The sequence below is a fragment of the Dryobates pubescens genome, chromosome 8 (assembly GCF_014839835.1).
Source record: "Dryobates pubescens isolate bDryPub1 chromosome 8, bDryPub1.pri, whole genome shotgun sequence".
Taxonomy (NCBI): domain Eukaryota; kingdom Metazoa; phylum Chordata; class Aves; order Piciformes; family Picidae; genus Dryobates; species Dryobates pubescens.
Genome location: NC_071619.1, coordinates 35,595,736 through 35,620,462, shown reverse-complemented (window position 1 = coordinate 35,620,462; position 24,727 = coordinate 35,595,736). Strand labels below are relative to the sequence as shown.

The following is a 24,727-nucleotide window of genomic DNA, read 5'->3' as shown; positions in this document are numbered from 1 at the left end:
ATCCCAGGGCAAGTTTTGGCCCCAAATGTTCTATAAATAAATTCTGGTGGCTCACACAGTAAGCTTGTGTTTTGGATAACTTACTTGAAGTTGTTAGGAGTTAAATGGACACAACTGGGGCCTTAATGTTAATGCCCCATTAATCCCTCTGCTCTGGGAGTCAGGTTTTCCTGCTTTAACATCTGTTGTGCTATCAGTAGGTGCACCTACATCAACGGCATACAGAAGGTCAGACACACAGGGGATGGTGTGCAGATCTCTACTAAGGGGACCATTCTCACGGACCACGGTTTGTGTTGGGTGGAGCTGTGCTCATTGCTTCTGCCTGAAAACCCATCTGCATCTACCGTAGCCAGGCAGGCCTGATAATGGCTAAAGAGTTCCTTGCAGTGCCCTAGTCTCTCATTTGCATCTACCAGCATCTCCTGTTTTAGCAGCAGCTGAATCAGACATAAATTAGAGATTTAGGTATTCAAGTACCAACCTTAGTTACTGTGATACTGTACCTAATACTTTATGAGCCAGAAAAAAATAAATAAAGAAGTCCTAATGCACCCTTTGGCTGTTAAGACACCTGTATTTGGAAATAAAGACCTGCTTGTATTTGACTGCCTTTTGTTGCTGTGGTCTCAGAAATCTTAGAAGACTTGTCAGAGACATAGATGCTTTCTGAATATAGAAGCATGGTGTTGTTTACATTAGTATTTGGTGGGAAATTGTAACAGGATCTTTCTCGTTGTGGATCCTACTATGATTATCTCTGTGGGGGACGGTTTGAACACTTCAGCTCATATGCAGAGTAAGTTCTTGCTTACACAGTATTTTTTTCTGCCATGAAATCTAAGATATTAGTACTCTGTGGATGATGGTGGCTTTCAGGTTGTTTTCAGGGAGATGCTTTTTGACTTTTGAGGGGCTTTGTGGGGTTTAGTCTCTTTCTTGGCAGCCTGATCAGCTCTGCCATTGATTCTCTTTCATGTCTTGTCTTACTGGTTACCCCACTGGTGTACCCTTCCTTAGAGGCAGTCAAAGATTTACAGTGAAGGTGGTGAGACACTGGAACAGGGTGCTGAGGGAAGTTGTGAATGACTCCTCCCTGGAAGTGTTCAAGGCCAGGTTGGACAGCAACCTGATCTAGTGGAAGGCAGGGGGGTTGAAGCTAGATGATCTTTATGGTCCCTTCCAACCCAAACCATTCTATGATTGTTATAGGGGAGGAGAGAGCCCTATTTTCCCAGGCTTTGGGGGTGAAGGAGAGTGCAAGAGTGAGCTAAGTGGGAGACTATGTAAACTGAGGGACAGAGGACCAAGCTTGTTCCTGTGAGCTGGGAGGCCTTTTCTAATGCTTGATACGAGGCAAAGCCAGACTGTTCTTTGTATGTGATTTTAAACATCCAATGACATCCATACATCCAACTTTTAGGTAAGCTTCTTTTATAAATCTTAGCAAATTTTTCAAATCTCTTTATGCTTAAAGGGAGTTGTCATAAGTATTGTCAAAGTGATAAAAATCACACCATTTTAGGCAGTTTGAGTTGCTAGCGACTGCTGTGCTGTACTTGGCGTTCAGAAATGCTATCAGCTGTCAGTCATATTAGCAGTGCCCACAGGGCTGGGAGTGCTGGTTTGGAGTGCTGAAGGTAATTAAAGCATCCTATCAATAAGGACTTATAGTATTAACTTTAAAATTAGCTCGCACTTGGGGGAGTGAGCAGCATTGTATTTCCTCCTGATATTGAAGTGTTACCCTAGCCAGAATGGCTGTCAGAAGCGTTCTGTCCGTCAGCTGCTTGGAAGGTCCTCTGTGACGTACATGGGGGTTTAGGATACAGGGCCTGCAGAAGCCGAGCTAAGCAATGAAATATTACACGGATCCTTTAAGTGTAGAGGTCAAGTTATCAATGTACATCAGCTGCAAAATAAACACACAGCCTCAAGCCATGTTTGTGACAGGACTCCACAGCACCAGGCAGGCTCATAGTGGGCTTGTCTCCTGTTAGGCTCAGCAGGGATTCCTTTCTGTTCTTTTATAAGAAGCTATATTTGGCTCCGCAGATGGACAGGTACAGGCCATTTGTTAGCAGGAAGCTGCAGAAAGTCAATAAGGTGCACAGGCTGTGGTTTGTCCATACAGGGGCTTCAGGAACCGAACCAGTTAAACAGATTTCCCTCTTTGGCTGCTCAGATTTGCCAACACATTCTACAACTCCCCCCACTCATGCCAACACAGCGGTTTCTAGAGTTGGGTTATGAACAGAGACAACCCACCTTTCTCTAAATCATGGATTTTTGCAGGGCCTGGGGAGTAATGAGAATACCTCATCTGGTATTGCTTCTGAAATCACTCTTTCATTGGACCTTCAGACTCAGGACATGATTTGCGAGGGAATCAGTACTGCAGTTAAGTTTACCATTTTGTTCATCAAGTACTATTGTTGGTACAAACAGCTTGTCTTCTCCAGAGACATCTTTTAATGCTGAACTTGAAGTCATGCTCCTGAAAGTAGAGCAAAGGGAAGGAGTCTTCTGGGTGTCATACTTGGCCAATGAGAAATCATAGAATGGTAGGGGTTGGAGAGGACCTCTGGAGATCATGGAGTCCAACCTCCCTGACAAAGCAGGAAGGTTACTAGAAAGAAGGCTATTAGAAGAATAACTCCAAGCAAAGATGAAGTTTGTACAATGTCATCTGAAACTTCCTGAGATGTTTTCTCTTTACATCATGGAATCATCCCACAGTCAGCAGAACTGTACTCATTAGACCTCTGGTTGAGCTGGAGGTGTTAGAAAGGTGCTTGTGGTAGTTTGGCCAGTAGAGAGAGAAAAGGAATGAAACAAAAAGTCAGGTTGTTAGACTACATCCCACACATCTGACCAGTGAAATTCATTTAGAACAATCTCTTGTTTTCCTTTTTACACCCTACTGTGCATTTGTTTATACTTCTTCACTCTTCTGCTTGAAAATCTGCAGCTAACTTTTAAAGGCATAGCCTAAAACTGTCACAGTGCTCCATTGTCAGCAGCATTAAATTGGAAGTAGCCCCTCCTAAGTAAGGTCACAGGGGAGTTAAATCACTTAGTGTCTATTGGCCCAAAAGAAGGTCGTCTTTTTTCCCCTTTGTTCCAAAAAGTACAAAACCAGGTGCCAGTCAGATATACCACTAACCTAATTTTGCTCTTTCATAACATAACTGCTGTAAAGACAGTTTGTCCTTCTTGCTGAAAACTATCAGTTAAAACATGCCTAACAGTGAAAACAACTCTATCCCTCTGTCTGTGCCTTCCCCTTGCTGCTTACCCATAAGCTATTTCCTGTTAAAAAAAGCTAAGGCTTTTTTCCAGTGCTGGCTGAAATCAGTCAGGATCTGGTTTGCTTTACATAATAACTTTTATGTCTCAGGCTAGCTGGTGGTATTCCTGTCTGCACTCCTTGCTGCTGGGGGGGTCATGGACGGGAAGCGACAGTAGCGTTTCATCTCATCATGCTGGTGTTCCCCCCACTGCCAGTCCCTGCACATCTCTCTGATACTTGTCTGTGCATGCAGCCTTGTCCCTCAGTGTTTTTATAATCAAGTAAGAGGAGTTTTACTTTTTCATTTTAGGACTTATATCTACAAGTTCAATAGGATGGAAGAGTGCAAGGCTCATTCTGTCTGTCTGTCATTGACTTTCTTAGGATACTTTGGAGTGAAAGACCAGCTCCCTTTTTGCCTACCCAGGTTAACGGATTTGTTATGCAAGCATTTAAACTTTCCATAGACTAGATGGCCAGTTTATGGTTCAGGAGGTCATGTATCCTTTAAAAGTCATTTCTCCCACTCCATTGTCACATTTTGTTTCCTGATCCATACATGCTCCCTTTTTATGCAATGGATTATCCACTCTGCTGTGTGACTGTTCCTCATTTTACCATCTGATGCTCAAAGAGCCATTTCCTCAGCCTGCTGCATTTTGCTCCTTGCTGGTCTACTCTTTCTTCTTACACAACCTGAGTCACCAAGCTATCCAGTGAACACGAATTTAGTCTCCTGGTTAATCATGACGTAACTTGCCAAAGTGCATTTTTTGGGTTTCCATATTTTTCTGAATGGTTTTTAGGCCAGAAAAACACAGTGTACCTTAGGAGTCATCAAACTGGAAAACAATCAAACCCAGCTCAGCCCATCTCCCCAGGGCCAGTGAAGGATGGTGTGTGCATCATGTGCTTAGTGGTTTGTCTGGTGCAGTTTTAAGTAACTGGTCAACCTTCAGTTCCTTCCCTTAGGAGATTAATCTTCAGGTACACAGAATTTGTTACCTGAAATTCCAACTTTATGTTACCGGTCTTGATTTCACCCATACCCTGTTTTCACAGAATCATAAAATCATCAAGGTTGGAAAAGACCTTTAAGTTCATTGAGTCCAATCATAATTCAGCTACCACAACCACTAAACTATATCCTGAAGGGCCACATCTACACGCTGCATTAACATCTCCAGGGGTGGTGACTCTACCACCTCCCTGGGCAGCCTGTTCCAATGCCTCACCATTTTTTATTAGCTACCCTCCTTCAACCTCCTTCAACATTCTCTTCTTTCCCCTCCCTTCTTTTTATTTTTTTTTTTTTTTGAGGGGGATTTGTATGCAGCTTGTTTTCTTGCCTTCCCCTTTGTCTGCTAGTCATTAGCATGTAACTATGTAGATGTAGCTCTTCATTTCTTTTCCTAGTAGCTAAGCCTTTCCACCACCCTGGTCACTTATGTGGCTCTTCTCTGAACTCTCTCAATCACTTTGATGGGGATGTGCCCAGAAACAAATGTCACATTCCAGGTGATTTCACCTCAGAGCAGAGACAGAGAGACTATTGCCGTATCTTGCTGTTACATGATGTGATTACTTAGCTTTTAATGGTGCTGATTTGTCTTGACTTTTCTCTCAGTGTGTGTTCAGTCTAGACTGTGGCCATTGTCAGTGGCTCTTAAAAGAGCCTCTTTAGCAGCCTCCAGGCCTGTTCCCATTGATCTGAATTTATTTATTTTCCTTGCAGGCTCCTTCACCCCCTTTTATCCCTCTTCTTCCTAAAGTGTAGTTGCCATAGAACTCAGTATAATCCTCTCATGGTATGTGTGTTTTGGATACTGCAGACAACAGTTCAGCTCCCTGTGCTTTTGGAGCCAGTCTGGTGGACTGAGATTTTGAGGCTGCTTGCTCCAATGTGTAGCAAATACTGACACTCACCTTTAGCTAATGAAGTCTGTCCAAGACTTCTTTGAAAACGTTAGGATGAGTGCATTGTATTGTCCTGTAATGAGGCTTCATGAGACTAGGTTTTCAAGCAATGTGTACCTGTAGTAAAATGCTCATTGTGGGCACTTCTCCTCAGTCTTTGGGTGACTTGAACACAGATGTTTGACCTTTTGATGTTTATCCACGCAGCTATATAAAAAGAACCAGAAAGAAGCACCCCATTGAGATACCTTGGAATTTTTGAAGGTGTTTGTATTCCAGTACAAATTCTGCTCTAGCACTTTCTGTCAACAGAACTGAGGTCAGGTTAAAGTAAACAAATAATATGAGCAGCTTCTTAAAATTCATGAAATGTAAAAGGCAGGGCTTCATTTCTCTCCACAGTGCTCACCACCAGGTAAATCTCTTTTGTCCATCTGGCAGTTAGATATTTTTATCACTGTTACGCTTACAACCGTTGTTTTTCTTGTTCTCATGTTGTTTGTTCCTTAAACATTTACTCCAGGCATGCATATATGCATCCATAGAGGGGGAGGGGGGGGAAAAAGCTTATACACTTTATACATTTCCATACACAGAGTGCTTTGAGTTCATGATTATCTTTAGTGCAGAAATCCCTGGGTAGCTGTGCTGCTGTGACCTTTGTGCTAACTGCCATGTCATGACCTCCATACTAATTGCAGCTTAGTACTGAAAAGACAATATTTATGTCCTTGTTAGTGAGGCCTGTTGAGGATAAGATAGGAAAAAAGATACATACCTTTGCACTGTCTGCTGACTTTGATAGTGCAAGATAAGAAAAACATGCAGAATACAGGGGAAAGAAGTATATGCTGTAAACAAGCAGATGTAAATATATTTGTGTGGAAATGTATATTGAGCTCTCTAAGTGGTTTATGTGGTTGATGCAGTCCTTTTGGATTGGTAACATATCATTGCTTGGGGGTTTTGGTAGGAGAGATTCTTGAGTTTGTTCTTTGGGATTAACTCTTACTAGAGACAAGAGTTGTAGCAATGATGGATGCTACCAAAACAACATTGAATGGATTTGATTCTGCAGGTCTGACTCACGGCAGCTTGGTATCTTCTGCTCGTCATTTACATCTAAGGGAAATGGTTTAGAAAAGTTGGATCAAATCAGAATAATTCTGGGTTGGTTTTGTATTTCTCTTCATTTTAGTGTTCTCATGTTGCATCTCTTTGGTTTTCTTCCTAAACTAGTTAACAGGCATAATATATCAAGGCCTTTTCCGCTATCCTTGCTATTACAATACTCAGAAATTTTGGAAAGCTAGGTCCATTTTAAAACCAAAGAAAGCAGGCTGATGCCTAGGATTGTAGACTGGTGGAACAGAGAGACTGGATGGTTGGTCCTCTAAACCTTACAGCAAAACTTGGGGCATCTTGCCTGAACTGCTGCTGGCAAGACGCTGTGCAAGTTGCCAGACGTCCAAGTAGTCACAACCTTTCCTCATCTCTCTTCCTGCCACACCAGCAGCACAGTGTTGTCTTCCTGGGAATGGGCACATGCCCTGCTAGGCAGCATTGCTGTCCAGCAGGGAGTGAGGCTGAGCAAGCTCACCGCAAAGGCAGGGCTCCTCATTATCACTCACTGATTCTTCAGCTGTTTTCAGGGGCAACTTGTTTGCCCATTTGACTGGGAAGCTTTAAGTTTCCTTTGGAAATAATAGCCAACAAGGGAAATAATAGGTTCTTTTCTGTGATTCCCAGGAGATGGTAGAGTTGTGGAATCTCTTTTTCAAGTGTTTCCCAAATCTGAACATTCCTTTCTGTATTTCTTTCTGTATAATGGCTTCTACATAAAGACTTGAAAGTGTTTCTCAACACTCACAAATTAAGTTTTGCAAAATGCTTTGAAGTCAGTCTGTTAGTATCTTGACTGGCCCTACAGAGAAGCAGAAGCACAGAGCACTGAAATATCTTTCTCAAGGCCAAGCATAGGTTCCCCAGTAGAGGTGTAAGTAGGACCCAGATTCCTAGTGCTGATCTTTAAAACAAATAAAATTCCCTTTTGACTTCTGAAGATGTTCTTTGATGGTGGTGATGGCAGTGTAGCAAGCCTTGTTTCATATTTGTAGAATTTCTCTTTTCATTTTTGATCTCACATCCTTTAAACCTTATCATCATCATTATTATTTTTGTTGATGCCTGCTCTAATCTATTTCTATTTTTATTTTGGCAGCCACGAGTTTTCCGTCAAATTGGTGGAACTGTCACTTACTAAACTTCTTCATAGTATTAAAATTGATGAGATTGAGTTGAGGCTGCTTTTACTTTTTTCTTTTTCTTTTTTCCCCCCCTCTTTTAATAAAAGCAAATCAAACTGAGATGTTCCACATTTATTCCTGTACCTTCTTTTGCTTGGTATATTCTGATTGATGGCTTCGTTTCTTACTACTCCTTTTCTATTATCACACGTATCCATTTGTAGTAAACTACCTTGCTATCTTCACTGTTTTATTTCCATACTCCAGTCAAAAACTTCTTGCCTCTCAGGCACCAATTGCAATCCCTTTTCTCTTCCATCCTTTCCAGGAGATTTGTGCGGCAGCTCAGTCCTGCTGCAGACTAAAACCTTTGCTTATTTTTTCCTTACTCATGCAATGAAGTCATAGTTGTCTGTGATAGCACACTGGGCTGCTATGGGAAATCTTGTGATATCTGAAGGAGAGGATTATAACTAGGTTAACAAAGCTGTGGCAGGGCTGGAATGATAAAGGTGTTTATCATACCATAAAGCATCTCAGTAATTAGAAATTTAAGCACAGACGTTTCCTGGTTTTTGAGGGAGAGCTGGAATTGTATCTGCTTTTCTCTCTTATGCTTCATCAAGGAAATTCACATTTTTAAAGCAAGGAGAATTGAGGCTGCACTTTGGTTTTCGCACAGTAAGAGGGAAGGGGGAAATGTGCAGGCAGGCTAGGTCTATAACATTGATTTGTAACCAACAAAGGAAATGTCTACTTATGAGACACAAATCAATGTAACCAGACTGTGAAAGTGCAAACAGAGATGTGAGAAAATTATTTGATCGTTAGTCTTCCTTTGGAAAAGATAGAGGGCCAAATTCAGCTCTCGTTTGCAAGGGTGTGCTGCCATGAAAACCAGAGGAGACTTGCCAGTGTAATTATGAACAAAATTTCAGACCATGTCCTTCTGATGGCTGGAGGTGTAAGGCATTAGAATGAGGAAGGGGGCTAGGTGGCAAACAGAGGCAGAGGAAGGATGCTGTACCAAGGAGGATATGAACCAGGTTTTGCTATTAATGAATCGGAGATACAGAAAACATATTGATGTTGCTTCCCACACAGAGGTGACCTGTATGAACTGTGCACCTGCTTAATTCAGCTGAAATCCTAAAAGGGTTCTCATTAACCTGAGATTTTGTTGCCACAGGCTGAGATAGTTTATTGGAGAAGGACTGTTCCCCTTAGAATAATCTAGTCCTGCAGATTCTAAACTACAGGGCCCATTTTCTAGGAAACCCCCTGGGTTAAAAACAAAGCCACTGTGCTTTGAAGGTAAGAACATCTGGTGGTCTAAGTCCTTTTGGCTTGTGGGAAGTAGTAGCTACTGACTTGGAAGTCTTGTAGTCTTCACAAGGACAGTTTGCTTCTCATGTGGGTGTGAGTTTGTCTCCCTTGGAGTTGTTTTACCCTGTAGATCGGTTGAAGTGGTTGCAAAATCTCTGGGGCAAATAATTTCTGAACCTGTGGTTTGATGGCACAGTGGATCTGGGTCAATAATACCCTATCAAAACTAGTGTAGCCATATAACACAAAGTGTTGATCCAGGATAAATTCACATACTGGTTTGAATGTTTTCAGAACAAATGGATTAACTTTATATGGCAGGCTTTATGCCAGATCAGATATCACCTGTCTGCGCCACTCTGACTTCAGGCTAGATTATCTATCGTCTGTTCTTGCGCAGTGACACAAACTCTTGCTAATTTGATAGTAATGTGATCATGTGCCCATGGCCAAACCAGGTCAGATCTATATGGCTGAGTGATCCTCTGGTAGCAGTTGTGGGCTGATAGCCTGAGTCTGTTCATTAGCAGGGAAATTCATCTCGACTTCAGCATCAAAAATCCCCCAAAGTGGAGGCAGGCTGCCTTCCTTTAGCTACACACCCTGCTTTGCTCCAGGTTTCGGTCCCCCTTTGCCTTCAGCAGTTCCCTGTGCTGGCATGGATGCTGAGCTTTTCCCCTGTGTCTCCATGCAAGTCCATTAGTGCAGTGACTGGAAAGAGAAAGAGGCCAACACATACATACGTACGCAGTTGTAAAGGCTTTGAGACTCGTTTGGAGAGGTAGATATTTTTATTCTGCTTAAACTATTCTAATTCCTGTGGATATTATTTTATTTATGCTGCAATACAAGATTAAATCAGGCCATGGCTTCCCAACAGGCAAACAAAGCGAGTCTAAACAAATGATATTTTTAAAAGCTTTTGGGATAAGAATAATTTTGAATCTAAAATGCGTTAAAGTGACATTAAATAACAACAAAAAGCTTACATTCATTGCAAATTAAACTTCCCTTTACTGAAGGATGTGCAACAAGTTAGAACATAGAACACAGAATCATTAAGGTTGGAAAAGATCTCCAAGATCAAGTCCAACCTTCTACCCAACACCTCCATGACTACTAGACCATGTTCCGAAGTGCCACATCTACTTGGTTTTGAACACCTCCATGGACAGTGACTCCACCACTTCCCTGGGCAGCTCGTTCCAATGCCTGACCACTCTTTCAGTAAAGAAATTCTTCCTAATATCCAATCTAAACTTCCCTGCCACAGCTTGAGGCCATTACCTCTTTTCCTGTTACCTGGGAGAAGACGCCAACATTGGCCTCGCTCCAACCTCCTTTCAGGTAGCTGTAGAGAGCAATAAGATCTTCCCTCAGCCTCCTTTTCTTCAGGCTAAAGAATCCCAGCTCCCTCAGCCTTTCCCCATAAGACATGCTCTCCAAACCTCTCACAACCTTCTGTCATTTTATTTTGTAAACCAAAACATGTCCTTTTTTCCCATTTTCTGTCTTCTGAACTGCACTTGGCCTTTCAAGATGGAGGCAAAACTCTCCCTGGCACTTGCCCTCAACTCTGTAGCGAATATTTCCCCTTGAGTGCTCTTTGTGTCGTGATAGCTTAAAATAAGTGTCTTTCTGTCAGGCATTGCTCTTATATAATACATGTTGTCATCTGGAGTGAGGCACAGTTGTGCATATTTAGCTGGTTTGCTTTGTAATGCGTCATTACAAGTGACCAAAAACATGGTACAGGAAGTTGTTTGTGTGCTTTTTTTCATTGCTTATGCAACTCCCAAGCAGAAAATGTTCTTGAGAGCAGATGGTACAGAACAGTCAATTGCAAGCTCCATTTTCCAGATGCATAGATGTTTCATGTCTACTTGAAGCCAGTTCAGATGGCTTTATAAACTTGAGTCCAACTTTGGCTTAACCCTTTACTGGGCCACCAGTGAAAGTGTATGCTTCAGGAGTTTCAGTCCTCATCAAAATAATCTGAATGCACAAGATGTGTTGTGTTCTCAGATGCTTAGCCAGAATCTGGGACATAGTGTTATGATCAGCAATTAAAATATTAATACTGTTTTTCTAGCAGGAATGTTGCAAGTTCAGTAAGTGATGCATGATCTGTGGCTTCCATTTGTTTCTCTCTTTCAGCTTTCTAAATAGTATGTTGCAGCACAGAGTGGCCAATATCTGAATTTCGTACTGTTTGACAAGGGGATTACTAGATAGCAAAGGCAAATTAATTTGACTTTCTACAGAAAAGGTAAGAACTTCTTACCCTAGGGCAGTAACACAGTCAGCTCATGACTGCATGATACTGATAAACTACAGTTTACAACTCAGCGGGTTTCTTGTTTGATTTGTTTTTTTCACTTGCTTGGGTCTTTGGACTTTTCACAGTAGGCTTATTGCTGCTATACCACAGGCTTTTATTTGATAACAAATAAAAGTACCAGTCCAATTTTTTCCCCTGCTGCACCCACAGAAATCTGCCTGAGTTTATATGAGTGTTATGGACTAACTTAGTGGGAGGGCATCCATGAAAGCTGGCCTGCAGCTGTTGGCCAGACCAGTCAGTTTGTGAGTTCAAACACAATTTAGGTTCAGTATGGTTCTAACTTTACTGTAGGGTGATGAGTGGATACAGGGACTCAAAATAAGTAAGAAGCTTGATCCCATAATAACACTACCAAGTTGTGAGCTATCACTCATGGATCCTGAGAAACAGACAAGTAACAGTTTCTCCAAGGATACTGCCTGGTTATACAGTGCAGCTTGGTCAGAAGGAGGCATAGTACCAGAGTCTGACATCTCATCCACTAAGTTTTATTGTGTTGAAGTACTTCCAACAAACTTTCAAGATGAAAAAGATAATAGAAATAAAAGCTGAAGGAGAACATATTTTATTATGTCATCAGTTAAGTTTTTAACTGTTTATTACATTCCCACAATGTGAAGAGATGAACCTACACTGAGCTCCCAAAGCTGAACAAATCCGGAAGTCAAATTGGCTTTCCAAATCCCTGGCTCAAATCCAGCTCTTAAACTGAGAGAATGTAAAACTTTGGAGGAACTGCAGTTTGGCTTTTATGTAGGTAGTCAAATAATCCCAGTTTAGATGCCCAGGTATGCTGATTGATGATAAGAGAGGTTAGAAGAAACTAGTTTCTCTGGCTTCTGCCTCACAAGAAAGTGGTCACAGCAACCAGGGATGTCACAGTTCAAGGAGCATCTGGATGATACTCTTAGTCATATGATTTAGTTTTAGCTAGTCATGCAAGGAGCAGGGAGTTGGATTTTATAATCCTAATGAGTTCCTTCCAACTTGAGATCTTGTATGATTCTTTCTCTTTGAAGCATCCTGTGTTTGTTAGAATCAGGGTACCAAAGTTGATGGACTTGATAGCGTGTTTCTCTGCGGCAAAATTTTGTCCCATTTGGCAAGAGGACAGGTAGTTCAATGCCCTACAGAACACCAGCAACTTTACCAGCAAGAATTTCTTCCTTGACATCCTACTGAATTAAAGTTCAGAATTTTCGTGACATTATCATAATCTTCAGAAACTCTTCTTTCTGTGGACAACTCATGGGTTACAATAGAAATAATAGCTTCCATTTATGAAGAAATTTCATTTGAAGCAGCACTATCTATCAGCCTTGCAGTAATGATGGAGTTGTCCTTTACTTTTCCACGATGGAAGCGGAAGGGAGGAAAAAATAAAGGGGTTGTCAGAACTGTGAGAATTACCAACTGTGTCAATATGTGAGCCTTCTCTAAGACACAAGTTAACTTCTAGAAAGAGTCAAGCTTTCAGGTCAGGATCCAAAGAGGTCCTTTGCCATTCAACGCTCTCTCAAAACCAAGCAGAGCTGTCAGGTTTTCTTTTTGCTGCCTCTTGCTGCTTGGGCTGTGAAGTAAATTCCACATACTGGACTGGCTTCTGGAGAGAATAAGTGAAAAAAAAAAATAAAATGGCATTTTAAAATAATAGTTTCCAGGTCCTGCAGCTCAGAATTGTCATCTTGCACGTTAGAAGCTCACTCCTTCCCTAAAGTGAGGCGTAAAGGGTAATTATGAAGATGCGTATGTGTTTGTGCATGTGCATGTGTCTGGGTCTGGGACACAGACAGATTCCCTACCTGGAAATGGCTTGCTATTATTAGACATGCAGTTACCAGGGGTTATGTAAGACAATTGAAGCTCTGTTTTTTAACAGAGACATGATTCATGCTACTTGTAGTAACAGTAACCACCTCCAAACCAGACAGAAAGCAGACACAGACAAAAGGCTGAAGAAATCAATGCTCGCTGTATGCAGCCACCTCCTGATACCTTCTGCCTAGCAGCCAGCCATCGGGTTATCAGCAGCAGAGGTTGATGCTGATTCTGAACACTTTGTGGCGTTACTGAGCTGGTGCATCTGTGTCGGTGGCGGCGTTTGCAGGGTGCGGCTGAGGCTCTAGGGAGCTGCGAGGGGGGACAGCACTGGGCATACTTTGTCGTGTTCGCGGCAACGTCTCTGGTGTTCTGCAGGAGGCTGAGGGAGCTGTGAGCAGAACTAGCACTCCTACTCTATTTTCTCAGTTACTCCTGCTGGGAAAGGCTGGAACCAAAACAACTTTTGGCTCCTCTGTAGTTAACACTTTTACAGTCATTTTTATAGTAATGTGGAGAGAGAGTCGAGACCTGGAGTAGCTTTGAACTTCTGCCAGCAGTCTTCATTAGAGCAAATTGTGAAATCTGATTGAACTAGAATAGCTCTGAGCTCCCCTACAGCTAAGATTCCTGATCCATCTCCTATGGTACTTCTTGCCGGTCATGGCAGAGATGAGAGTATCTGCAAGAGCCTTCATGATTGTGTTCATCTGGGCCATTTTCTTTATAACAATTTCTGTTGGGAGATAGCAGGAGTAAGGTATCTGCCAGATTGTCTACAGTCAAAGATCCAACCTCCTCCTCACAGAATTTCTTTCCTGATAGGAAAAAAAGGTTATGTTCAGAATACTAAAGTGAACACAGGTTGGGAGCTAACTTCCAGAAATAAAAGATGGGGAAGTTGCTATCAGGTCCCCTCAAGTTGCTGCCAGTCCCTACTGTGTTTCCTCTGGGAAGACTGTGGATCTCCTGTAAAATTTCATTTTAGCATCATCTAAACCATTCTGCATAGTAACTTGGGCTGTCAAGAAAGAAGATGCTGAAAATTTGGAAATGGTCTTTTTAGCACTCAGAAGACAGCCCTCCTACATTAGCAGAGCTTCTCCAAAAACATAGCCAACTGCCTTCAGTTTCATTCAAGAAACTTTTGAAATGGCCAGAGAAGTAGCCCCTAAGAGCCACAGAAGAGAGCTGAACACTGAATTCCAGGAAATCACAAGAGTTTATCACTTGCTAATACTGGAGTAAGGTTAGCAATTATTACTATGTCATTTTCCTTGATGCATCATGCTGCACGTACTGTATGGCGTAGAAATCAGTTCCCTACTCATAATATTAGTAATCATTCTCCATCAGCCACAGTGCATACAGTTTTAGGAGGAAAAATGAAAAATAACTCAAAAATGGCATTGTAGTCATTACCCGACTCTATGCCTTCCTGGCACAGAGCATTTCAAACCCAAGTCTGAATAACGCAGCCAGCACTGACATCTCTACATTTCAGGCACACTTAAGGAAAATCTTGTTTTGATGTGGATGATACATAACTTAAAAAAAACCCCAACAAATAATTATCACAAATATACATCACACCTCAGGACACGTTGCTGTCAGTGACTTGACATTTCAAATGACGAGTCTCACAAACGTGCACAGCCATTAGATTTGATGGAACAGTGTTTTAGAGTAACTGACATGCTCATCTAGAACTTTTTTTTTTCATTGTGTTTTGGCACTGAAGCATGAAACGGGAAATCTACAGTGGGTTTCTCTTTGCTTGTGAGGAAGCAAACGCTTTGATCAGTTCTACAGACTCCAAGGCTGTAGTCAGTTATTCCTCAATGGATAATGAAACCAAAGCCCAGAGTGACTCTGTTTCTCTGTGGATCCTGTGTGATATTTTATATATAGTTTTTGACATAAATCAAACAAGCTTTCATTTGTACAGTTTGAGGCCAGAGGCAGCAAGCACATGGGAAGAATGGTGTGGGAAAACATGTTTGTGGTCCTTTTTACCTTGCCTTTTCGCTGTATTGGTTGCTGACTCTTTAATGATTGACTTGCAAAGGAAATCTTTGGAGACGGGAGAACAGTCATCCAAAGCAAAACAAAAATATTCAGAAACATTTGAGTGTTTTTCCTGACTGTCAGTAACATGAGTGTTTAGCTCAGCATTTGGCCAGTGGTGTTATGAATCTTAACATTTAAGGAAAAGATTCCTTGTCTCAGGCCTTGCCCCACAGAGTGATTCAGACATGATTTTTAGTATACATTTTCCTCCAGTAAAGGCAGGTAAAAATCTCGCAAGCAAGTCACATCCTAAAAGCCCAGTCAGAGACAGGCATTTGATCAGATGATACAAAATTCTGGGGGTGGAAGGGTGTTCAATTTATCTGTTTGGTAACCTGGCTGTTGATGCTTGAGAAAACCAGATGTATGAGTGAAGGATTCACTTCCCAGTTTACCTTGAGGCGTGCAGTTCCGTGACAAATGGATCAAATCCATTGAAATTTGTAGCTGGTGGTATTCTGTTGTCCTGCATGGAATTACACTGCATGTAAACAGGATCTCATAGATTCTGCAAGCAACAAGCCATGGGGAAAAAAACCACAGGATTTCATGACTTCTACCAGTTACCACTTTGTATCACAGAATCACCAAGGTTAGAAGAGACCTCAAAATATGCATGACAATATACTTCAGACAGGTGACTGAGATCAGCTTTCAGCATAAGAACTACAAATTTGATGGTCAGACACTGATGCATCAGGTGCTGTACCGTGGCACCCAGGAGGGAGGGTTGTATGGCAGAACCAGTGCCAGTAGTGTAAATCATCATTAAATTGTGTTATCTAGTGAGATTATACAGTCCCTGCACCTAGGTAAAAATACATTATCAGCTTGCAAACCTGGCTGCTGAAACATGGAAACATGTTCTCTGAGGACATTCAGTACTTACTGTCTTTGATTCACCAACACTTATGGGACTGAGGGTTTCAGGGTTGATGCCAAAGTATTTGCAGGGACAGCATTCAATGAAACCAAAGGGATGTGTAAGGGAGGAGGAAAAAACTCAGCTCGTTCTCTTCATATGCTTTCATTGTTTTTGTTCTTCCTGAAAAATAATGTCCTTTCAGATTTCGTTTGACATCTCCATGATGTTGAACAGATTCGGAGAAATCACCAATATTTTGACAGGGTTCTTTGGCAATGAAACGTTCATGAAGCTCATCTGTCATGAGCTAATCTGGCTCATCTAGCCAAAGCAGTATCTTAGGCAGATATATTGCTGTAACAATTTAATTTCTACACATTTTCTTCATCTCTCGTGATTGCAGTGATGGCAACTCACACTTCAGTTGCAGAAACACTGGTGGTAATTGCAGCACAGCTATACTTTTAGGTTTGTGAGAACCTTGCTTAAGGTAGCAAGGCAGTGTCATGTTGTCTTCTTGGCAAAAGGCAGTACTTTGATTGCACTGGTGATTTTCAGTGTTCATGGCTTCAAAACCGTAACCTCTTACCTTGTTCTTCTCCCATGACCCCCTTGAGTTTCATACTATAATGCTGATGCTTTGTAACCTACAACATCAGCAGAGGAATGCCTGAGGCTGTTTATACTCACAAACTGCTTCTATTAATACTAAGTATCTGTGGAAAGCTCGCACTCAAGACTACAACATTAGCAGCACTACCCACAGCTCTGTTCCCTGGAAAGCTTCTGTAGGTGAAATCCCACTAAGCACAGATTTACTCCATGTTTGACACCAGCATCAGTAAAATCATGGCTTTATGCATTTGCCTCAGTCACACCCAGCTTAAGGGAAGTGAAATTCTATAGTACTACATAAAAGGCAGTGAAAGAAGTGGGGGGGGGGGGAAGAGATACAGAGAAGTAATAGAGGGTTTGTGAGACAAAAAGTGGGAGCATGATATAGACTTTATTACAAACTACATTGCTATTCATGATTTCAGTAAGCAACCCTGGGGCTTCAGGGAGAGAGATTTTTTTTCGCTAGTACTTTTGCAAAGATGTCCATGTGGGGAATTGGCCTTTACCAGGCTCGAGCAGTCCAGCCTCTTTAAACAGTCTTTCTGCAAATGTCTAATCCATTAACAAATTAATTTCTGAATTTCAGACCCAATTACTGGTAGTGGACATACAGTGCTCCCAAAAGAATACAGAAATGAGAAGTTTCCTCTTCTAGTTGAAGCCCTGACTACTGTGAAAAATTCTTGCTTATGGCCTTCTAATAGCATGTCCTGTGCTGCTAAATTTTTATGTTTTCTATGGCACAAGTTCTGGCATGTCTTGGAAAGGTGTGTTTTTATCACAGAATCAACCAGGTTGGAAGAGACCTCCAAGATCATCAAGTCCAACCAATCACCCAACCCTAACTAATCAACCAGACCATGGCACTAAGTGCCTCATTCAGGCTTTTCTGAAACACCTCCAGGAATGTTGACCCCACCACCTTGTCAATAAATTATCCAAGAGTAGTGGAACATCCTGAAACTAGCCATATTAAGCATCTAGTAATCACTAGAAGTCAGTAATTCATATTCGAGTATTATTTGAATATTATTTTTCCACCCCACCCACCCCATTTCCCCCCTTTTTCCCCTCAAATCCCAGAGCACCTGGGCTCTGTTGGAGTCTCCTCCCACCCCAGGTGTGGCCACTTGGCCCTCCCCACCCACTTCCCTATTTAATGCCTCCCAGGAAAGGCAGCAGCCCCAAGCTGAGCCCATCTGGGCTGGAGGATCCTCCTCTCATCACTGGTGAGTGCCCATGGTGCACACTGGGTGATGGTGGTGGTGACAACAAAGGCCGGGGGGCCTGGTGGCCCCCCGGCTGGATAGGAAGAGTGGTGATGGTAAATGTGACATCACACAGAGCTGCTGCAGTGCACAGCCTGGAGCATGGGTTGGTGACTGGTTCACAACCAGCTAAGAGTACTCAGAAGCGCTGGCCTTAATGGAGCTATGCTGATTTGGGGAATCCAGGCAGAGCATTAGGACAAGAAATGCCAAATGAAATTCCCTAGAAAGATTTATCTGGGAAATTTTTATTAAAGGTCCTGAGTACTACATCAGCCTCACCCACATATCACAGTCCATCCTGTTCTCTGTCCAAGATACTGTGATTGGATATATACCTTTAGGTAGCCAATGACCTAACCTTGTTCCTGTAACATAAATCATACCATCATTGAGGTTGGAAAAGACCATTAAGATAATCAAGTCCAATCATAACCCAACCACCATGACCACTAATCTATACGCTGAAATGCCATACCTACATGCTTCTTGAACACCTCCAGGGATGGCAACACTACCACCTGCCTGTGCAGCCTGTTCTACCACCTCACCACTCTTTCAATAAAGAATTTTTTCCTAATATCCAATCTAAACCTCCCCTGGCACAACTGAAGCCCATGCCACAGTCTGCCCTGGTCAGAGGATGTACCTGCTTTTGACAAAAGAAACGGTAAAATATATTTGGAATAACCCACTTAACACAGCAAGTGGACTCTTGAGTCACATTTGTTGATGGCTAATTCTGCTGTTCTCATCTTCTTGTTGCTGCTTTAACAATTTCACTCAACATGCCAGGGAGTAAAAGTGACCAAAAAAGAGCTGCATTTAACCTAGACAGCTCAGTCTGAAAATACATTGTGACTGTGAAAGCATCAATTAAAACTGACCCTACCTCACTTGAGAGACCTGTACAATATGTGGATTAAGATCAGGCATGCTAACTCTGTGGCACTAGCAAGTTCTTATTTTCCATTGCCTCATGATAACAGACAGCACTGTGCCAGCACAGCAAATAAGAATAATCAGAAATAAGCTCAGAAGAAGCTCATCTTTTAATTTTTTCATTACTAGAGATCACACGAAAGGCAGAAGGAAGCAGACTTCTGAAGATATGAGGGGGAAAGAGACTTGCAGGGATAAAATAAATAGCAATTAACTAAAAAATTGAGTCTCCTTGATCAGGACTCTCTAAGAGAAAGTAACAGAAGACTGTGGTACCAGGTCTCAAGCAAAGAGAAAAAGCTGTTCTGCAGATTGTCTCATGCAGGTCAGACATACGAGTCCCTTAACAGGGAATACAGAAGGTGTCGATGGTGTTTCTGAGCAGAAACAAGTACAGTCAGGAGGAGAGAGAGAAATGTCCTGTGGGGAACCAGCCTAAAAAAAAGGCAAATTCGAGGAACCAGGCACCAGGAGGAAATTGATGTTTATAGTATTTAAATCATCTGTAAAGGAAATATTGTGATGGTGTGTTGCGTAAAGAGCAGAGTCAGGCCAATGCTTGCTTCTGTGTGTTTTAAGTCATATGAAATGGCAGACCACATCAGATCAATGTTGATTAATGAACAGCTCTGGAAAGGTAGCTAACAAGAGATGAAAAGGTCAAGACACAAATTTCAGGAGCGAGGAGAAGGAGGGTCAGTTCCTCACAACATGGAGTTATAGTCCATTAAACATTAGCATTATTATTTAAAATACTACATTTTCTCCTGACTTTATGCCCCCTGCAACTCCACTGAAGCTAGCACAGAACTGACCTACACTGTATATCTTAAATCACAATCTGTAGTGCATCACTACTATCATAAACAGACCTTCCTTAATAAAGGAAGGTTTCTTACACCTTCTAAATTACCAGATAAAGCTTGGGAAGACCAAGGTGGAATAAAAGTGAGCATATATAAAATGCCCAAGTTACTATAATTAGTGGAAATATTTAAGTCTGAATTTCTGGGATGCATTCATGCAGAAAATTTATCCTCCAAAATCTTAATTAAGCACACAGTACCTCATGGAGCAGAAACTTAATGCATTCCTTTTCTAGGTTGAGGATGCCAGGTAGAGAGGGGAGAAGTTACCTAATCCAGTGTTACACATCCCATTCCCCTATTGTCCTGCTTGTCTCTCTTTTTGCCCAATCCTCTCATAGTCAAAGATTATTTCCTTTTATTTTTTCCAAGTTAGATTAAGACTTTTAGAATAATTCAGAGTGTTTTCTTCACTGTTGCACTCCCCGTGTCTTCTGAAGAACCATCAAATGTGTTGCTTTTATGTACTTGAAATGTACCTATCAACTGCAGATGATCTCAGTGCTTTATGCTCATCACACGGGAGGAAAAGAGAGGGGTCTTCCCAGGCCATAGCCAAAATGAAGGAGAAAAATGAAGATATTTTAAGTGTTGCCTTTCACAGAGATTTCAGTGCCCAGATTTTGTAGAAGTCTTTGAACAGCCCATCTTTAACAACTTGTCTGCCTGACCCTTGATGTGAAGCCAGATTGAGTGCTAGGCGGTGCTACAAGAGAGAGCCACTTGGATTGGGATCCCAGAGATTGGAAGAGCAATAATGACACAAAAAGAGAGGTGACAAAATATGCAGGATTAGTACATGCAGTTCTTAGGTTTCTCTTGTGTGAAATTAGGAGTGAAGTGAGCAGGAGTTCTGCTGAAATAAAGACTAAAGACCCGATCTTGTGATTTTTCTGCTTCTAGTGCAAGTTAAAAATGCAAGTTAACTGAAGTACTGGGTAGTCTTTAAGGCACACAGGATTTATGCCTTAAAAAAGATGAGCAATAGCCAGATAAAAGACAGATTGATGTGTGCAAAGTGGATATAAGAAGCAAGGTCGGCATGAACAGAGCAGGTTGGGCACAAATGGAAGGGGGAAGGAGAGCTTGAAAGCTAAGTCACACTGAGTGCTAGCAAGGACTTAAATCTACAGAATCCTTGGGTGTTATTGAACCTTTGAAATTCAACCCCTGGTAGTGGTCAAAGGTGTCACTGTTTTATGCAGTTCCTTTGAGCTAACCTGGATGCTGACATGCAGTTCTTCTCCCAAGCTCTGGTGAAACGCAGAGGTGCAGGCTAAGTTGAGGATTTGTGTGTGTGTTTAAATTTACTCAATTTGCAATTCAAAGCAGACTGCAAGAGGGGAGAACCTACAAAAACTGGAATCAAAGAAAATGTTTGCTTGAGCCGCTGTGAAGTGTAGCTGCCAAATTGTATGTAGCCTGTTGAAATCAGTATGTAGCATATACCCCAGCCAGCAACAAACATCATCGTTACGAAATGTATAAATTGAACACAAACCCAAATGTATATATTTTTTTGAAGTACATTGTAAGAGTGTCATCTAAAATCCTTCATTGTGTCTGCTGGTGCTCATTCCAGTGTACCTACTGCATGAACAGTGGGGTCTTTTTATTGTGTTGCATGTACAGATGTAAATTCCAACTTGCACAGTAGCATTAACTACCTGTGAAATAACAGTTACATCTATTATCATTTCTTGTTCACCTTAATTTCTTCAATAAAGGAAATATTTGCTTTTCTTTTCTGGTCAGAATAGGCATAATCATTTATTCATCACCCTTGGCTTCACTATGGGTAGGACTGAGTATTCCAAAATCCCAGTAGGTCTTTGCATAAGTGAAGCGAGCAGGATTTAGTTCTGTCCCTCGATGTTAGCTTCAGACATACTTCCAACAAACACAATTAGCCACCCAAAGATCAGAAGAAGTTAGCAAAGGAGGAGTTCTGTTAACATGGAGAGGGATTCATGTCCCCCCCAAATGTAAGTACTCCAAAAAACATAGGTCTGAGTAGTGAAATCACCCTCAGATATTGGAGCTGAGGCTTCTCTTTGGATCCCTTTCTCTATTAGTCCATCAAGTCCAACTCTTTTTAGCTCAGGAGATTTCAGACACAAAACTTCTGCTGAGATGAATGCTTCTTGGAGGCTGACAATCATTTTACTGGTCTCACCACAGTAGACCTGATGGCTGATGGGAGATAAGTGGAATTTCTGCTTTGAGCCATCATTTTTGTAATGTAAAGATGGCAAAAGAAGCAAAGAAGGATTTTTTCCTTCCTTATCCTGCCTTTCAGTTCTGAGGAAAATGCTTCTTGATGCTCTGAACAGGACTAGCCTTGTTTTTCTGATGAGGTGCACTTGAGTGCCAAGTTTGTGCTAGCCCTCCATCACTGCTCTGTGCTCAAGCCATTAGAGGGAGCAACTTCTCGGGATGAATCCTACTGATAACGCTCTGCTGGCTAATCCTTTCTCTCCTCCTCACTTCTTCAGAATAGGCTGCATGGACAGACTGGGGCAACGTGGGACTGTGTTGTTGTTTGCAGCCAGGGCTGGAGGGATTGAAGCAGGAAGAATTTGGCCTTACCAGGCTGCAGCCAGCTGTACTGATGGCAGAGAATGCCAGTTAGCATTGCAACAAGTTTTCTTGCTCTCAGTAAATAATTATTATTTCCCCCTGACCTTTCCTTTTGCTTCTTTCTGGTACAGACACAGCCTCTCTCTGTTCCCTGCCCCAATGAACGTCTGCACTAGGTCCAAGGCTTGGAGTAATTTACCTGAAGAGTGATACCATTTGGAAACCACTGTAAGTATATTTTATCTCTTATAAAAGACTCCTTGTTCCAGGAAAAAAATTAAAAATTTGTTAAAAAACAGAAAACAAACTGCAGCACCTGTGAGCATTACTGATGAGGGCAAGCTAAGTTTTGCTTTTGAAATTTGCAAGGAAATATGGGAGCAAAAAATACGTCAATAAAAACTGTTAAATATTTGAGCCATAGCCTCGCAGCATAGTTCAGCAGTGGCTGGTTTGATCTCCTTCTGTCTTTTCATTTGGCAGGTTCTCCCTGCTTGCCACTCTAGTTCATGCTGTTCTAGTTGGTTCATCCATGTTTGTCTTTGGAGAGTTTATCTTCTTTTTTTTTAATTCTTAATACTTTTTAATGAGACCCCTCTTCTTTCCTTGGTGTTTCATGCAATACAGACTGAATTTCCTGCAGCTCCTTAAAGGTTTATGCTGTTGTTTCCAGGTCTTGAGTCATATATGATTTAAGGCTGAGAGAATTTTGACTTTGTGTTGTGTTTTTGTTAGGCTTGGAAATTATCAATTGTCTGTTGTCTGCACTTTATTTTCCCCCTGTCGATCTCATAGCCTTTATTAATTATGATCAATCACAGAATCACCAAGGTTGGAAGAGACCTCAAAGATCATCAAGTCCAACCTGTCACCACAGACCTTGTGACTATACCATGGCACTAAGTGCCACATCCAATCCCCTCCTGAACACCTCCAGGGATGGTGACTCCACCACCTCCCTGGGCAGCACATTCCAATGGCTAACAACCCTCTCAGTGAAGAACTTTCTCCTCATCTCGAGCCTAAACTTACCCTGGTGCAGGTTGAGACTGTGTCCTCTTATTCTGGTACTGGTTGCCTGGGAGAAGAGACAACCCCCTCCTGGCTACAACTACCCTTCAGGTAGCTGTAGACAGCAATAAGGTCTCCCCTGAGCCTCCTCTTCTCCAGGGTAAATAACCCCAGCTCCCTCAGCCTCTCCTCACAGGGCTTGTGCTCGAGGCCTCTCCCCAGCCTCGTTGCCCTTCTCTGGACACGTTCAAGTGTCTCGATGTCCTTCTTAAATTGAGGGGCCCAGAACTGGACATCCTCAGTGCTTGCCAGTATTGTTCTAGTGTTGCTGTAGCTGTCACGCCCTGAAGCTATAGGCCAGGCAAGTTTTGTATGCAGGGCTTAACTTTTCATAAGACTTCTGGTTTGGATGAAAAAAAATGGACAAATTTGGGGGCATATAAACCCCACTTCAGGCATGAAACAGACCCAGCAAATTTCAATCTGAGTTTAACTTAATCTCTGAGTTTAATTTAATTATGTTAATCAGTCTCCTGTAAGGGATTTTGGAGTTTATTTTACTTTTCTGTGTTGATTAAATTTTTCAGGCTTTTATTGCACTAGAACATTGAGACTCTCTTGTCAGTTCTCTCTCTGTGCCTCCCATTCTTGCTCAGCAGCGTTCTGCTGGGATTTCTCTTTCGTATTACATTTTATGGTGATGTTTTCAGGAGTTTGTGTTTTCCATTGTATGACACAAACTTGCAGTCAGAGATTTAAAACAAACTGCCAGTCATGTAGCTGTGACAGCATGAAGATCAATGTGGCTGCAAAATCATCAGAGAAGCTGTTTGAATATTCAGGCAGTCAGCCTGTGCAGGACTTTTAGCTACTGAAGCAACACTTCTGGCAGGAAAACTGGGATGGCTCAGGTGGTTTAAAGCAAGCTTGTCTTGCAAAGCTTCACTCTCAGCTGTGGTGTTCAGTGTGCTCTGAATTTTGAGGCGAGGTCTCTGGGCAGATTTTGGTGCTTTTTTCCTGCTATTTCAGGCTTTTATATATTTTTTTATATATGATGTATTTATATATAAATGTATTTTTAATATTTTGTATTATATATATTCAATGATTGTACTCATCTCTGTCTCTCACTTTCTCAGTTTCTAAATGTGTATTGTCGATGTCATGTCTGGAAGAGACACAACACTGGCAGTGATAAGCACTGATATCAGGAGCTGTGTTAGTCGCACACAGGCAGAGGAAGAAAATGCAGCAATACGCTCAGGAAAAATATCGCTGAAAATCAAATGTGAACTGTTCTCACACTCTTTTAGTTTAGGATCTGAACAGCCAGGAGTTTTTGTTGGTTGGTTTGTTTGTTTTTTTAATTTACTAAGGTTACAAAAGAGCTGTATACCAGTGAGTTAATTGCAGTGCTTGGACACTACAGGCATCTCTGACCTGAGGGCACTTACTAGAAGGTGATGCTCTATCTGTGAGGAGGATAAATAATATGTGGAACACGGGTGGGCAGACTCATCCAGCAGCAGCACTTGTAACAACATCAGCAACCCTGTGGCTTGTT

The 24,727-nt window shown here is 41.8% G+C and overlaps 1 protein-coding gene across 9 annotated transcripts in view; it reads left to right on the top strand.

Annotated features, from left to right (window-relative positions):
• ZBTB20 (zinc finger and BTB domain containing 20) overlaps window positions 1–24,727 on the top strand; it is a 554,111-nt gene that overhangs the window by 497,012 nt on the left and 32,372 nt on the right. For 7 of the 9 annotated variants that reach the window (XM_054163730.1, XM_054163732.1, XM_054163729.1 and 4 more), the window contains one exon: window positions 22,284–22,380. The gene's annotated coding sequence lies outside the window, so the exon portion shown is untranslated. Of the gene's footprint in view, window positions 1–10,938; window positions 11,051–22,283; window positions 22,381–24,727 lie in introns of all 9 variants that reach the window. The other 2 variants (XM_054163733.1, XM_054163734.1) reach the window with 1 other exon arrangement.